This window comes from Elephas maximus, chromosome 11 (genome assembly GCF_024166365.1).
Source record: "Elephas maximus indicus isolate mEleMax1 chromosome 11, mEleMax1 primary haplotype, whole genome shotgun sequence".
NCBI lineage: Eukaryota > Metazoa > Chordata > Mammalia > Proboscidea > Elephantidae > Elephas > Elephas maximus.
Window position 1 is genome coordinate 107459620 of NC_064829.1, and position 18099 is coordinate 107477718.

Here is an 18099-nt window from a genome sequence, read left to right on the forward strand (position 1 = left end):
TAGACAAGTTGTCAGGAGGGATCAGTCCCTGGAGAAGGACATCATGCTTGGGAAAGTACAGAGTCAGAGGAAAACCCTCAATGAGATGGATTGACACAGTGGCTACAACGACGGGTTCAAGCATACCAGTGATTGTAAGGATGGCTCAGGACCAGGCAGTGTTTTGTTCTATGGTACAAAAGGTGCTGTTGACTCGACAGCACCTAACAACAACAACAACAATAACAACAACAACAGCAATATTCTTCACTGGGGACAGGAGACCCCAATTGATCCTCCACCCAGGAGAGGTATGAGCTTAACCATAGCACTTAAGAGTTTGCATGACCTAGGGTCTCCTAGAACCACCATATTGTTGTGATTGTCAGGTTTTCAACTCATAGTGACCCCAGGTAACAGATTAGAACTGCCCCATAGGGTTTAATATGATACAATACTTAAAGAAGCAAATCAGCAGTTCTTTTTTTCCCTGAGGCACTGGGTGGTTTTGAGCCATCGACTTTTAAGTTAGGAGGCAAGTACTTAACCATTGTACCACTAAAGCTCCTTAGAACTATCATATGACTCAGCAATTTCACTACTATGTATAAACTCTAAAGCATTAAAAGCAATGACTCAGACAATCACATGTTCACTAATGTTCCTTGCAGCACTTTGCACAATAGCCAAAATGTGTAAACAACTCTAGTGTCCACCAATGGATGATTGGATAAACACGATATGGTCAATCCATACAATGGGATATTATTCCGCCATGAAGAGAAATGAAGCCTTATACATGCTATCACATGGGTGAACCTTGAAAACATCATGCAGAGAGAAATAAGTCAGACACAAAAGGACTAATAGTGTATGATTCCACTTTTATGAAATATCTAGACTAGGTAAATCTGTAAAGACAAAAGAATTGTGCTTAGGAGTTGCTGGGGGAGTGTAGAAAGGGTGAAAAATAATCATAGTGTCCACTTAAAACTGGGGAGTTGTATTTTATGTGAGTTATCCCTAAGTTACTTTATTTTGTTTCTTAGGTGCTCATCTCTACACAGTGGAATTATGAGTGACTTCCACAATCTCCAATATTCTTCAATCTTTTTCTGCATGTTCTAATTTTATTACATATACTTATGATAATATAATAATTATATTTATTATATATCACAGTATATAATATATAATTATGTTAATATACTGTGTATAATAATATATTTAAACCCGTTGTGGTCTAGTTGGGTTCGGCTCCTGGCGACCCCTGGACAGAGTAGAACTGCCGCATAGTGTTTCCTGGGCTATAATATTTACAGAAGCAGATCACCATGCCTTTCTCCTGTGGAAACACTGGGTGGGTTCGAACTGCCAACTTTTCGGTTAGCAGCCAAGCACTTAGCCACTATGCCAGCATGGCTCTTTATTATATATATGTATAGTCATGCACTACAAAAAGTATGTGCAGGCTACATCCAATGGTATATAAGTCTGTGGCCCAAGAAATTCAGAAATCCCCATGGGAGAATGGGACGTAGCAGTGGTAGTGGTGGAAGGGAACAAAACAGCTTCTCACACACTGCAAGGTGTTCTCATGTCTCTTGTATACAAAGCAGTTGCACTGCCATGCGCCCATTCCTTATTCTAAACCATTGTATGTACCTCATATTTTTCATATAATAGGATTTACAGGGGTTAGTTCATAACTTCAGTTTGTACATAAATTAAACATTCATTACCGTGGACCGCATGTAAATAATATAGTGCTCACACAACATCCAAATCACATGACATCCTATTTCACAGAAGGTATCATGGATGTTAAGTGACTCATGACTGTAAAATAATATTTAATATGTTAATAGTAATAATATAATACCTAGTATTTTTTACACATTGTATATATATATAATATCAATAAACCAGAAACCAAACCGGTTGCTGTTGAGTCGATTCAGACTCATAGTGACCCTATGGGTCAGGGTAGAGCTGCCCCGTAGAGTTTCCAAGGAGTGCCTGGTGGATTTGAACTGCCAATCCTTTAGTTAGGAACCATAGCACTTAACCACTATGCCACCAGAGTTTCCGTAATATCAATACTATATATTATATAGGTACTATATATAATACGTATATTTAATATATTACATATATAATATTATATTACATATATAATGTTATATATGCATATATAAATATATATACATATATAATATATTACATATAAAATAACACATACATTGCATATATAATATCATATTAACAGGCAGTAAAGTGTTTATAAATAACCATGAAACCAAAATCAGCCACCCTTGAGGTGGAGAAATGAGAAATCATGTTTTGCAGATCCTCAGAGTTAACTTTTGATTCCGGTTTAGCATCTCACCCGGCAGAAACTGAGCCACAAGCTCTGGGGCTCATTAAACCTGGCTAACAGCCCTCCGCTGGACTCAAAACAGATGGCACCTGCACGTTCATCTCCCCTAGCAGCTGTGTAATTAGAACCGATTATCCCATCATCTCGGGGCAGGCCAGAAGAATAGCTTCTTCTCTGGGGAAAAGATGGAAAAAGGAAATTTACTTCCGGCCACTGGGGAGAGAAGTTTAGGGAGACATAAACTTTTAATACATTAGAGGCAATTAAAACTTTGAAATGGCAAGAGGGGAGTTAGATGGGGCTATAATGAGGCCGTCTCCACCTGTGAATGATGAGGTTTTTTTTTTTTTTTTTTGTCTGATGAAGCCATGGCAGGAGGTGCTGGAGTGGTTTCTCATTCTTAGTGGCACTGAGAAACCCCTCCCCCTGCCCAGGCTGCCCTTCTGCCCCCTGTCAACTCTTCGTTTCCCTTATCCCCTCCCCATGTTCTCATCTCCCTTGTTCACACTAAGGGTCAATATTTACAACCTTCCGGTTATAGATTAGATACAACTGTGTGTACTTTTTCACTCTCTAAATATTCATTAAAAAGCTCTTTTTCAGTTTGATAGGTACCTTAAGGGGCAGTGAGTTTATGTTAATGGGGGAGAAACAACTCAGAAAAGAATAAGTATGGTTGCCCAACTTGAAGAATGTAATCAATGTCACTGAATTGTACCTGTAGAAACTGTTGAATGGGTTATGTTTTGCTGTGTGTATTCTCAACAACATCAATAAAATTAATGATAATTAAAAAAAACTTGTGAATCAACAGAACAACCAGAACGGAAATATTGAGAATGTTTACAGATTGTGAAGAATGGAACAATGTCCCTGAAAATTTTGTGTAGAAATTCTTGAATGGGAATCCAAATTGCTGTGTAAACCTTTACTGAAAACACAATAAAACATAATTTATTCAAAAAAATTATTTCTCAGCACAGCACTCTTACGGAGAAATATCTATATGAGTTTAAACTGACAAAAACTAATCCTAAAGCACTGATGAGAACTTTTAAGTGGCAGAGAGCCTCGGTTAATGGTGACAAAACAGTAGGGGTGGAGACAGTGAGGACGGGGACACAATGTGAAGTGTGTAACCAGTGTTATTGAACTGTTATGTAGAAATTGTGAAAGGCTGTACGTTTGGTTTTATATGCTGACACCAAAAATAAATGGATTTTTTTTTTTTTTTCTTTTCAAGCTCTTTCTAAGGCCTCTTGGATCATTTTTTTGTTGTTGTTCTGGGATTGTTTTGCTTTTGTTTGATTATTTCAAAAATCATTCCCCATACTTACTAATGATTAGGTTTGTCTAGGAAAGTTGTTAGGATGGAAGTTTCCCAGGCTCCTTACTTAGAAGTTCTGTGTGACGTCCCCATGAGTTGGGGCAACGCTCTGCAGCAGCTCACAACAAATGCGAGTCAAGCACTGTTCAAAATGCTTTTAATCTATTAACTCAGTGATTCCTTACCATGAATATGGAAGTAAGCACTATTATCACACTATATATGAGGACACAGAGGCACAGAGAGGGTGATTAAATGCACAGGGTCACACAGCAGTGTGGTAAAACTGGTAGTTCTAATCCAGAAGAACAGGACTGGAGCCCACACCATTAACCACTACTCAACACTGCCTGGCACAGTAGGGCCCTGGGGATGTGGTGTGTTTAGTCTCCTGGCTGCTCCTGCTGCATATCCAACTACATATGAGTTGATTCTGATTCATAGCAACTCTATAGGACAGAGTAGAACTACCCCTCAGGGTTTCCAAGGCTGTAGTCTCACAGGAGCAAAACCGCCACATCTTTCTCCCATGAAGTGCTTATAGGTTATATATAGAAAATATATGTATATAAATATTATATTGGACATACTATCAGGGGGGATCAGTCCCTGCAGACTGTCATCATGCTTGGTAAAGTACAGGGTCTGTGAAAAAGAGGAAGACCCTCAACCAGATGGATTGACTCAGTGGCTGCAGGAATGGCTGAAGCATAATAACAATTATGAGGATGACACAAGACCAGGCAGTGTTTCACTCTGTTGTACATGGGGTAGCTTATCAGTTGGAACCAACTCAACAGCACCTAACAACGACAAAAAAAACATGATATAGACAGATAGATAGATAGATAGATGATAGATAGATAGATAGATAGATAGATAGATAGATAGATAGATAGATAGATAGATAGATAGATAGATAGATAGATAGATAGATAGATAGACAGATAGACAGACAGACAGATAGACAGACAGACATAGGTATAGGTATAGATACAGGTAAAGATACAGATGTAGATACAGATACAGATATATATGCCATTGCCCTCTAGTCAATTCCAACTCACAGAGACCCTATAGGACAGAGTGGAAATGCATCATATGGTTTCCAAGGAGTAGCTGGTGCATTTGAACCGCCGACCTTTTGGTTAGCTGCTGAGCTCTTAACCACTGGGCCACCAGGGCTCCCGTGTACACATATATGTATACATATATGTGTGAATGTTGTTGTTATTAGGTGCTGTGGAGCCAGCTCTGACTCACAGAAACCCTATTTAAAATCGGATGAAACACTGCCTTATCCTGTGCCATCCTCACAATCATTGCAATGCTTGAGGCCATCCTTGCAGCCACTGTGTGAATCCATCACATTGAGGGTCTCCCCTCACCCTGCATCTGTCAGTTCGTCTTACTGTGGTAACTTACATGTTCCAGTGATGTTGGAAGCTATGCTGTTGGCGTTTGAAATATCAGCATGGTCACCCATGGTTGAACAGATTATAGCTGAACTTCCTGACTAAGACAGACTAGGAAGAAGGACCTGGTGATCTACTTCTGAAAAATTAGCCACTGAAAACCTTTATCATATAAGTGTACATATATACATATATATGCTGTTCATTGACATTCAGTGGATTCCAAACTCATAGGGTTTTAAAGACTATGACCTTTCAGAAGATCACCAGCTTTGTCTTCTGAGGTACCTCTGATTGGGTTTGAGCCACCAAACTTTTGGCTAGTACTTGAGTGCTTAACAGATTGCACCACAAAGGGGCACTTCTATGTATGTATGTGTATATATAAATATTATTGTTGCTTTTAAGTGCTAGCAGGTAGATTCCAACTCATAAGATCCCTATACAATGGAGTAGAACTCCCTGTAAGAATTTTCTAGGCTATAATATTTTATTTTTAATATTTAGGGAAATCCTGGTGGCATAGTGGTTAACTGCTATGGCTGCTAACCAAAAGGTCAGCAGTTCGAATCCACTAGGTGCTCCTTGGAAACTGTATGGAGCAGTTCTCCTTTGAACTATAGGGTTGCTAAGAGTCGGAATTGACTCTACTGCAAAGCTTTCTTTTTTTTTTTTTTTTTTGGTATGGGAAAGGAGCGCTGGTGACATGAAAATTAAAGTGTCTGGTTGCTAACCGAAAGGTTGACAGTTCAAACCCACCAAGAGATGCCTAGGAAAAAATGCGTGCTGATATGCTTCCTGCTCTGCACACAGGGGTCGTCATGGATCAGAATGGACTAAACAAAAACAGGTTTGTTTTCGTGGGAGATAAAAGTATACATACATATGTATGTATATTCTCTTACTCATATGGATTATGCTAAAGGAAAGGCTCAGCCACTCTCCAAATCAGGATGGGTTTCGCTGTGCAGGTGAGGCATAAACTTGGAGAGCAAATTGATCAGTATAAAAATGGGAGAGAATGTGAAATGTTGGGGCAGGGAGCAGAGAGTTATCGGAGGGGCGGAGCATGGCCTGATTGGGGAGAAGGGAGAGAGTCGAAAGTACTTATGGGAGAGCAGCCTAGAAGGAGGTTTGGGAGAACTATTGCTCTAAGAATTTATTATTTTCAATGGGTGTCCTGCTATGTCTCTCCTGTGTCATCTATGGTGTCTTTAACAAAGGTCATGTGTTTCACTGATGGTTCTTTATTTCTTAAACCAGATTCTTTGGAAGATAATGAAGGGAAGACTGAGTTATATGATTGGGTTGATATGAGGCAGAGGCAGATTTTATAGGGAAGTGTAAACTGAGAAAAACGGCGTCCTGAGAGTGTCAATCCCGAGGATTTAGAAGAAATTCCTGGGAAAACTTCAAACTACCAAGACCTTGGATTGTATGAGGGTCAGACTTGAGGTTCCTAAGGAGGTGAAGATGGACACACTGATATTTGGGTTATGTGTCGAATGACATGCTTGGAAAAACTAGCTATTCCAAAGTATATTTAAGATGGGATGAGAGGATGGAGATGGAAACAGAGAGGTCTAGGGAATGGTAGATGATCAAGGTTGATAAGGATGGTGGTACTATCGGTTAGACCAGAAGGTACAAGAGGGGCAATAGGCTTATCTCCCTCTTGTTTCCTCTCCCATCTTTAAGAAGACTTTGTGTCCATCAATACATGAATGGATAAACAAAATATGGTGGTTGTTATTGCTGTTAGGTGCCGTGTAGTGGGTTCCGACTCATAGAGACCCTATGTACAACAGACGAAAACACTGCCTGGTCCTGCACCCTCCTCACTATTGTTGCTATGCCTGAGCCAGTTCCAGCCACTGTATCAGCCCATCAGTTGAGGGTCTTCCTCTTTTTCGCTGATCCTCTAGTTTACCAAGCACGATGTCCTTCTCCAGGGACTGATCCCTCCTGATAACATGTCCAAACTACGTGAGACATAGTCTCCCCATCCTTGCTTCTAAGGAGCTTTTTGGTTGTATTTCTTCCAAGAGAGATTTGCTCATTCTTTTGGCAGTCCGTGGTATTTCAATATTCTTCACCAACACCACAGGTCGAAGGCGTCAATGTTTCTTTGGTCTTCCTTATTCATTGTCCAGCTTTCCCATACATATGAGGCAATTGAAAATACCGTGGCTTGGGTCAGATGCATCTCAGTCCTAAGATGAAATCTTTGTTTTTCAACACTTTAAAGCAGTCTCTTGCAGTAGACTTGCCCAATGCAGTATGTCTTTTGATTTCCTGACTGCTGCTTCCATGGGTGTTGACTGTGGATCCAAGTAAAATGAAATCCTTGAAAACCTCTACCTTGGTGTTGCTTGTTAGTCCAGTTGAGAGGATTTTTGTTTTCTTTCCGTTGAGGTGTAATCCATACTGAAGACTGTGATCTTTAATCTTCATCAGTAAGTGCTTCAAGTCCTCTTCACTTTCAGCAATCAAGGTTGTGTCATCTGCATAACGCAGGTTGTTAATGAGTAGTTTTCCAATCCTGATGCCCTGTTCTTCACATAGTCCAGTTTCTCAGATTATTCACTTAGCATACAGATTGAATAGGTATGGTGAAAGGATAAAACCCGGACACTCACCTTTCCTGACTTTAAACCTTACATTATCTCCTTGTTCTGTTTAAATGACTGCCTCTTGATCCATACACAGATTCCCCATGAGCACAACTAAGTGTTCTGAAACTCTCATTCTTCTGCAATGTTACCCATAATTTGTTACGGTGCACACAGTTGAATGCCTTAGCATAGTCAATAAGACACAGATAAACATCTTTCTGGTATTCTCTGCTTTTAGCCAGGATCAATGTGGTATCAGCAATGATATCCCTGGTTCCACATCTTCTTCTAAATCTGGCTTGAATTTCTGGCAGTTGCAGCCTCTCTTGAATGATTTTCAGCAAAATTTTGCTTGCATGTGATATTAGTGATATTGATAGATAATTTCTGAATTTGGTTGAGCACCTTTCTTGGAAATAGGCATAAATATGGATCTCTTCCAGTCAGCTGTCCAGGTAGCTGTCTTACAAATTTCTTGGCATAGAAGAATGAGCACTTCCAGCACTGCATCTGTTTCTTGAAATATCTGAATTGGTATTAATCAATTCCTGGAGCCTTGTTTTTCACCAATGCCTTCATTGCAGCTTGGATTTCTTCCTTCAGTACGATGAGTTTCTGGTCATATGTTACCTTCTGAAACAGTTGAATGTCAACCAATTCATTTTGGTATAGTGACTGTGTATTTTTTTCTTTTCCTTTTTTGGGCTTTTTGTGAAAGTTTACAGTTCAAGTCAGTTTCCATACAAAAACCTGTACACACATTGTTATGTGGCCCTATGTGGTCCTTTCCCTATAATTTGACAGCACTCTCCTCCTCTCCACCCTATATATCCCGTGTCCATTCAACCAGCTACTGTCCCCCTCTACCTTCTCATCTTGCCTCCAGGAAAGAGCTGCCCACATACTGTCATGTGTCTACTTGAGCTAAGATGTGCACTCTTCACCAGTATCACTTTATGTCTTAGAGTCCAGTCTAATTTTGTCTGAAGAGTTGGGTTCGAGAATGGTTTTTGTTTTGGGCTAATGGAGAGTCTGGGGACCATGAACTCTGGGGTCTCTCCAGTCTCAGTCAGACCACTAAGTCTGGTCTTTTTACTAGAATTTGAGGTCTACATCCCACTTTTCTCCTGCTCCATTAGTGATTCTCTGTTGTGCTCCTTATCAGGGCAGTCATTGGCGGTAGCTGGGCACTATCTAGTTCTTCTGGTCTCAGGCTGATGGAGTCCCTATTTCATGGGGCCCTTTGGTTCCTTTAGGCTCATTTTTTCCTTGTGTCTTTGGTATTCTTCATTCTCCTTTCTTCCAGGTGGGTTGCACAAAATTGAGGCATCTTAGATGGCTGCTTCCTAGCTTTTAACACTCCAGACACCACTCAGCAAAGTGGGATGCAGAGTGTTTTATTAATACACTTTGTTATGCCGGTAGACCTAGAAGTCTTCCCAAACCATGGTCCCCAGACCCCTGCCCCTGCTACTCTGTCCCTTGAAGTGTTTGGCTATATTCAGAAAACTTCTTACCTTTTGGATTTGTCCAGTTGTGTTGACTTCCCCTGTATTGTATGTTATCCTTCTCTTCACCTAAAATAATAATTCTTTACTATCTAATTAGTGAATACCCCTCTGCCTCCCTCCCCACCCTCATAACCATCACAGAATGTTTTCTTCTGTTGTTTAAACCTTTTCTTGAGTTCTTATAATAGTGGTTTCATTGAATATTTGTCCTTTTGTCACTGACTAATTTCATGTAGCATAATGCCTTCCAGATTCCTCCATGTTATGAGATGTTTCATCAGTTCATTATTGTTCCTCATCATTGTGTAGTATTCCATCATGTGAACACACCATAATTTGTTTATCCATTCATCCATTGATGGGTACCTTGGGTGTTTCCATCTTTTTGCTGTAGTAAACAGTGCTGCAATGAAAATGGGTGTGCATATATCTGCTCATGTGAGGGCTCTTATTTCTCTAGGATATATTTCAACGAGTGGGCTTCCTGGATCCTATGGTACTTCTAATTCTAGCTGTTTAAGGAAGAGCCAAATCGATTTCCAAAGTGGTTGTACCATTTTACATTCCTGTCAGGGGTGTATAACTATTCTAGTCTCTCCACCATGTCTTCAACATTTATTATTTCGTGTTTTTTCGATTAATGACAGCCTTGTTGGGGTGAGATGGTATCTCATTTCAGTTTTGATTTGCATTTCTCTAATTCTCTAATGATCCACGAGCAAGATATGCTTTTCCACTTATGTCGTTCTTTTTTGGTTTCTTGCAGTAGTGTCTTGCAGTTTTCTTTGTATAGGTCTTTTATGTTTCTGGTTAGATTTATTCCTAAGTATTTTATCTTCTTGGGGGCTATTGTAAATGGTATGGATTTGGTGATTTCCTCTTCGATGTTCTCTTTGTTGGTGTAGAGGAATCCAACTGATTTTTTTTATGTTTATCGTGTATCCTGATACTCTGCTGAACTCTTCTATTAGTTTCAGTAGTTTTCTGAAGATTCTTCAGGGTTTTCTGTGTATTAAATCATATCATTTGCAGATAGAGATACTTTTACTTCTTCCTTACAAATCTGGATGCTCTTTATTACTTTTTGTAGCCTGATTGCTCTGGCTAGGATCTCCAGCACAAGGTTGAATAAGAGTGGTGGTAAAGAGGATTCTTGGCTGGTTCGGGGAATGCTTTCAAACTCTCTCCATTTAGGATGATGTTGGCTGTTGGCATTGAATAAATGCCTTTTATTATGTTGAGGAATTTCACTTCTATTTCTCTTTTGCTGAGAGTTTTTATCATGCATGAGTTTTGGACTTTGTCAAATGTCTTTTTTGTGTCAATTGATAAGATCGTGTGGCTCTTGTCTTCTGTTTTATTTATGTGGTAGATTACATTGATTGTTTTTCTACTGTTAAGCCATCGCTTCATACATGGTATGAAAGCCACTTGGTCATTATGAATTTTTTAAAAAAAATCTTCTGGCTAGAATTTTGTTGAGGATTTTCCCATCTAAGTTCATGAGGGGTATTGATCTGTAATTTTCTTTTTTTGTGGTGTCCTTACCTGGTTTTGGTATCAGGGTTATGCTGACTTCCTGGAATGAGTTTGAGAATATTCCATTCTTTTCTGTGCTCTGAACTACCTTTAGTAGTAGTGGTGTTAACTCTTCTCTGAAAGTTTAAAATCCTCCAGTGAAGTCATCAGGGCCAGGGCTTTTTTTGGTTGGGAGTTTTAAATTACCTTTCCAGTCTCTTCTTTTTATAGGTTTATTTAGTTGTTCTATCTCTGTTTTTGTTTGGGATCTCTGTTTTTGTTTAGTTTTAGGTAGGCAGTGTGTTTCTAGAAATTCATCCATTTTCTCTAGGCTTTTTAGTTTGTTAGAGTACAAATATTCACAGTATTCTGTTATGATTCTTTTAATTTCAGTTGGGTCTGTTGTGATATCGCCCACCTAATTTCTTATTCAGTTTATTTGCTTCTTCTTGTTTTCTTTTGTCACTTTGGCCAATGGTTGATCAATTTTATTGATGTTTTCAAGGAACAAGCTTTTGGAAGTGTTAACTCTTTCAATTGTTTTTCTATTCTATATTTCCTTTAATTCAGCTCTAATTTTTATTATTTGCTTTCTTCTGGTACCCTATGGTTTCTGTTGCTGTTTTCTTTCTATTTGTTCAGATCATAGAGTTAATTCTTTGATTTTGGCTCTTTCTTCTTTGTGGATGTGTGCATTTATTGCTATAAATTGACCTCTGAGCACTGCTTTTGCTATGTCCCAAAGGTTCTGGTAGGAAATGTTTTCTTTCTCATTTGATTCTATGAATTTATTTATTCTGTCCTTAATTTCTTCTATAACCCAACAGTTTTTGAGCAAGGTGTTGTGCAGTTACCACGTACACGTGTTTGGTTTTTTTTCCTTGTTTTTTGTAAAATTGATTTCTACTTTTATGGCTTTTTGGTCAGAAAAGATGCTTTGTAATATTTCAATCTTTTGGATTCTATTAAGGGTTGCTTTATGCCCTAATATGTGGTCTGTTTTGGGTAATGTTCCATGTACATTAGAAAGGAAAGTATACTTGGCTGCTGTTGGGTGGAGTGTTCTGTATATGTCTATGAGGTCAACTTGTTTGTGGCATTTAGATCTTCCATGTCTTTACTGAGCTTCTTCCTGGATGTTCTGTCTTTCACCATAAGTGATGTGTTAAGGTCTCCTACTATTACTGTGGAGCTGTCTCTCTCTTTTCAATGTTGTTAGAGTTTCTCTTGTGCATTTTAGAGCCCTGTCATTGAGTGCATAAATATTTACTACAGTTATGTCCTCCTGGTGCACTGACCCTTTAATCATTATACAGTGTCTTTCCTTATTCTTTGTGGTAGATTTTACTTTAAGTCTAGTTTGTCAGAAGTTGCTATCTCCACTCCTGCTCTTTTTTGATTGTTGTAGCTTGAAACATTTTTTTCCATCCTTTAAGATATTGTTTGCCTGTGTCTTTAAGTCAAAAGTATATCTCTTTTAGGCAGCAAATAGACGGATCATTTTGTTGTTGTTGTTGTTATACATTCTGCCACTCTTTCTGTTTATTGGTGCATTTAGCCCATCTACATTGAATGAATTATTGTTAGGTATGAGTTTTTTTTTTTTATGAGTTTAGTGCCGTCATTTGGATGTCTTTGTGTGTGTGTGTGTGTTGTTGACAGTTTCTTTGTTACACTTAATTTTCTGTGCTAAGTCTTTTTCTTTATATACTTTCTTTTTCTCTTTTTCAGTGTTGTTGATTTTGTATTTGCTGAGTATGTTTCTCTTGTTTCTGATTTTGATGTGTAGGATTGTTTGTTTACCTTGTGATTACCTTAATATTTATCTCTTTTGTCTATGTTTAAACAAAACTTTTATTTCTTTATATCACCTTGACTTCCTCTTCATATGAAAGATTTATGGCTACATTTTTTAGTCCCTCTTTTTGGTTTTAATGTAGTCATCTTTTACATAATGACATCTTTGTTTCCCTGTTTGGAGCATTTTAGCTTTGAGTTATTTTTGTGACTTCCCTGTCTGGGTTGATATCTGGTTGTTCTGTCCTGTGTTCTAGTTTTGGATTTTTATGTGACCTTATTGACTTTCTAACTGGAAGACTCCCTTTAGTATTTCTTACAGTTTTCCTTTACTTTTGCAGATTTTGTGAACTTTTGTTTTTCTGGAAATGTCCTAATTTTACCATCATGCTTGAGAGTTGGTTTTGCTGGATATATAATTCTTGGCTGGCAATATTTTTTTCCTTTAAAGCTTTATGTATGTCATTCCATTGCCTTCTTGTTTGCAGGTTTTTTGCTGGGTTGTCTGAGCTTAGTCTCATTGACTCTCTTCTTTGGGTGACTTTCCTTTTATCCCTAGTTCTCTTAAAATTCTTTATCTCTGGTTTTGGCAATTTTGTTTATAACATGTCTTGGTGACTTTCTTTTGGGATCTACTTTGTGTAGGGCTTGATGAGCGTCTTGCATAGATATCTTCTCATCTTTCATGGTACCAGAGAAATTTTCTGCCAAAAAATCTTCAACAATCCTCTCTGTATTTTCTGTTATCCCTCACTGTTCTGGTACTCCAATAAGTCATAGGTTATTCTTCTTGATAGAGTCCCTCATAATTCTAAGGGTGTCATTTTTTAAAATTCTTTTATCTGATTTTTCTTCAAATATGTTGGTTTCAAGTGCTTTATCTTCAATCTCGTTAATTCTGACTTCCATTGCTTCAATTCTGTTCTTTTTACTTTCTATTGAGTTGTCTAAATCTGAAACTTCATTGTTAATCTTCTGAATTTCTGTTTGTTTTCTTTCTCTGAATTCCAGCAGCCTATTAAATTTGTCATTATGCTCTTGTCTAATCAGCTTAAGCTCCTGTAATGCTTTGTCTGTGTGTTTCTTGGCTTGTTCTGCATTTTTCTGATCTCCGTCCTGATCTCTCGAAGAGTTCTGTACATTAATCTTTTGTATTCTACCTCTGGTAATTCCAGGAAGTTCTCTTCATCTGGAAGGTTTCTTGATTCTTTGTTTTGAGAGCTTGTTGAAGCCATTGTGGTCTGCCTCTTTATGTGATATGCTGTTGACTATTGTCTCTGAGCCATCAATAAGTTATTGTATTCATTTATTTTATATTTTCTTACTGTGTCCTAGCTTCTTTTTTTGTTTCATTCTGATATGCCTACATAGGCTGCTGGAGGGAACTAAATTGATTATTGGTGCCTTCGAAGCTCTAATGTCCTGTCACCAGGTGGTTAGAGCTGTTACCATGTATGTGAGCCCAGGACTCCTTTCACTGTTTTTGTATGGATTCAGCTCGGCTGTCCAAATAGTCAGTCATCAAATGTGTGATGCAGGCTATCACCTAAAGTCCTAGACAAGTGGGGGTCATTGGTGTAGGCACAGGTATCTGGCTGCAGTAGGGGATCATGAGCTGAGCAAGGTGGGGGGCTGACAACCACCCCTAAGTGTCCATAAGAAAAGAGTGTCCCTGTTCCCTAGATAGCACAGGTATGTGGGTTTTGCAGCTGGACTATGGGCACCCAATACTGTTGGCTGTAAGGATTGGAAGGCACCACTTATTCCTGGACCCCTGTCACCGGTAGCTAGGTGGCATGGGTGGAGCAACCAGTCATCAGGCCCCCGATGTGGATAGGTGAGGACCCTGGATAATAGGCAGAGTGGTGTCAAACGTCACAAACTTGCCTCTCTACTATGTAGCTGAAACAGTTCGAAGTTAGTTGTACTGCTGTAATGAGGGCCTACGCTGTTGAAAAGAGTCCACACAGGTCTATGCTGGTGTGAAAGACATTCAAAGTCTGTGGAACTCTTATGCATGTGCCTAGGCAAAGGAGCTTTTTCTGACCTGGGTTCCCAGCTTAGGGGAATTGGCAAGTTATTTTTCCCTGTTTGTTAATTCGTTCCCTCTCCAAGGCCAGGAGAATGGCTCAGAGCAAGTGCAGGGTCTTTCTTTCAGCTCAGGGGATGTAGCCTGTTGGGACCTAGTACAGAGTGGGAAGGGAGCAGGTAAGTGGGTGAGAGGTTTTTCCTGAAAGGATATTTTTGGATCACTGTAGGTTAGATGCAGGTACTTATCCTTTGCTGATTGTGGGCCACTTCTTGCTTGTTCTGTAGAGTTGAGCAGACTCTCCACTGTTCAGTCTCCCCCAATGCGTAAAGCTTCTCCCAAACTCCTTTGCTTGCCTCACCGCACTCACAGCAGTGGAATCAGCCCTTGGGGTCTGGTCTGGCAACTCATCTCTGCTTCCGAACCATTTCTCACTCCCCTTGCCACTCAGTCTGATTCCTCAGCTTTGCTTTTGGTGTTCAGGGCTCCTAGTTTGTCATATATAATTGATTTTGTTTGTTTTATCTGGTCTTTGTTGTAAGAGGGACCACAAGAAGCGTCTGACTAATCTTCCGTCTTGGCCCCTCCTGTCTTCCATTTTCTTGTGATGTTTTCTGAGTTGTTTAATATTTTGCCAGTAGAAACCTTCGGTACTGCAACTCAAGACTTGAATTTTTTCTTTGGTTCTTTCAGCTTGAGAAATGCCAGTAGTAGTCTTCACTTTTGGTTTTCTATCTCTAGGTCTTTGGACACATTGTCATAATACTTTACTTTGTCTTGTCAAACTGCCCTTTGAAATCTTCTGTTCAGCTCTTTTACTTCATCATTTTTTTTCTTTTGATTTAGCTGCTCAACATTCATGGGCACATTTTAGTCTCTTCTGACATCCAGTTTGGTCTTTTCTTTCTCTCCTGTCTTTTAAAGACATCTTGATTTCTTCATGTGTGATGTCTTTGATGTCATTCCACAACTTGTCTAGTCTTTGGTCTTTAGTGTTCAAAGGGCCAAATCTATTCTCGAGATGGTCTTTAAATTCAGGTGGGATATACTCAAGCTCATACATTGGCTTTTGTGGACCTGTTCTAATTTTCTTCACTTTCAACTTGAACTTGCATATGAGCAATTGATGGTCTGATCCACAGTCGTCCCTTGGCCTTGTTCTGACTGTGGACCCTTTATGCCTGAGATTTTCCATTGTCTCTTTTCACAGACTTAGTCAATTTGATTCCAGTGTATTCCATCAGGTGATGTCCATGTGTAGAGTTGCCGTTTATGTTGGTGAAGAAAAGGTATTCTCAATGAAGAAGTCGTTGGTCTTGCAAAACTTAATTATGTGATTTCTGGTATTGTTTCTATCACACGATGGAATGTTACTCAGCCATAAAGAGAAATGAAGTCTTGATGAATGTCACAACACGGATGAACCTTGAAAACATTACGCTAAGATAAATGTCAGTTATGAAGCGCAAATACTGTATGATATCACTTATATGAAATAACCTAGTATGTAGTAACCAAAGATTATTAGCAGTTACCAGTGGTGGAAAGATGGGGAAAAGCGGAATTTTTGCTCAGGGGTCACTGAGTTCATTATAATAAAGTTGGAAGGATTTAGAAAATGATACTGAGAATGGTTTCACAGTATCAAGAACAGAATCAATTTTACTCAATTGTACAAGTGGAAATTTTCGAGATGGCATATGTTTTGTTACCTATAGTTTAACCACAGTAAAGTTAAATAAACTAGGAACCAGTGTTCTTACTGGCAATTCAGCATATATATTGAATATATATACTTGTAGAGGACTGTAGTAACCATTTGATGCTTTTGAATTAAGTAAGTAACACTGGATTACCTAGCATTGTTTAGTTGTTGTTGGGTGCTGTCCAGATGACTCTGAGAGATAGTGAAATGACATGACAGAGTAGACAGGCCCCACAGAGTTTATTAGCTGTAATGCTCACAGAAGCAATCATTCAGTCTGTCTCCCACAGAACCGCTGAGTGGGTTTGAACCATCAAACTTTTAGTTAACAACTAACTGTTTAAACATTGTGATACCAGGAGTCCATACTTGACATTTAAAGCAAATGTAGGCTCTGCCAGTTTAAGCATCCAATCCTGGAGATTTTACTTGTAAAGGGCCTATGAACATTCTTTCATGGATACTGTTCAAATTAAACCTCCTAACACTGCAGGAGGAGTCAATAATGGCAAAGCATATTTTCTTACAAAACATACATTTTCATTGGCATTGACTTGTGTGAATGAATTCATTGATTCTCATGCAAATTACAGGCATCACGTTCTTCTTTTGCTTGTATCTCCTTAAAAATCATTAAGTATTTTGTTTGATTCCATTTTCCATTCATAACTTATATGATAATGCAGCTCATGGGCCGAAGATGAGAAAAGATTTGGGGTAGAAGAACTTCTCAGGGGAGCAGAGAATCCAGACAGACTCACGTGCCCCACGTGTCAGACTTCAGCATTTCCTGCTCCCTTCATGGGAGACCCTGTCCGTCTCCAGGATCCTGGACAAGAAAGAGCCTCTCCCAGTCACTTCTGTGGTCTCTTTGGAGATATTTACTAGAAAACGTTAATTTCTTTTGTTAATTAGCAACTGGGGAAACATTTTCCAGAGACGTAGTCAACTCTCTAAGGCTGCATCATTAATGCCACCATAGGTGAAACGTTAATTTCAGTTCTGTGAGGAGGAGAGGACACAGAATCAAATACCAGGACCTCAGGGTCTGGCTGCCTACCTCAGACACTTTCCCTGGATGTTGTGAACATCACACTGAGCCTACAGTCTTGGCAGCAGGAAGGAGTCAGATGAATATTTTCTATTTCAGTCTGAGATGCAGAGTCTATGAGGGAAGGAGGCGTATCAGGGTGTGGGTAAGTGATTTTATTGAAATAAGGAAATGTTCTGTGTGCAAAACTGGTTCATGTCACAGAGGAAGCAGGACTAAGTCCTGACCTTGATTTGAATGAGAACAGAGAGATGGGGCCATGGGCCCTGCCCCAATCCCTGAAGGCTCCTAGTGTCATTTATGTCATCCTCAAGAATAGTGATTTTTGGTGTTTAATCCTAATCATCATGAAACGGGTTTTGAAAGTGCTTAAAGCCTGTAGTTCTGAATCAGTCTGACATTCAGCTTACTATAAAGGAATCATAAACACTTTCAGGATTACTAGAGGTGTGCCTGTAAAACCTATAAACTTGTAATACACAGACAGTATCATGAATCTGTGTGAATCATTGAATCCTTTGCAGAAATAGAGTATCTGAATTAATTTTTCTATAATAGAGATGTTTTCCCTAATTCTGGTGTATGATGCATTAATGGAGATAGTAATTATGTCTCTCCTGGAAACATCCATCATCTGTTGAATATGGGGAGACAATTTTCTCTCCGGAAGTCAGGAAAGCAGCATTTAAGGAAAAGGGAACTTGATAATAATGCTTTTCTCACAGCAACTGCCAAGCTCAAGTGTATCTTTTGCATTTTTCTCTGGTTGAAA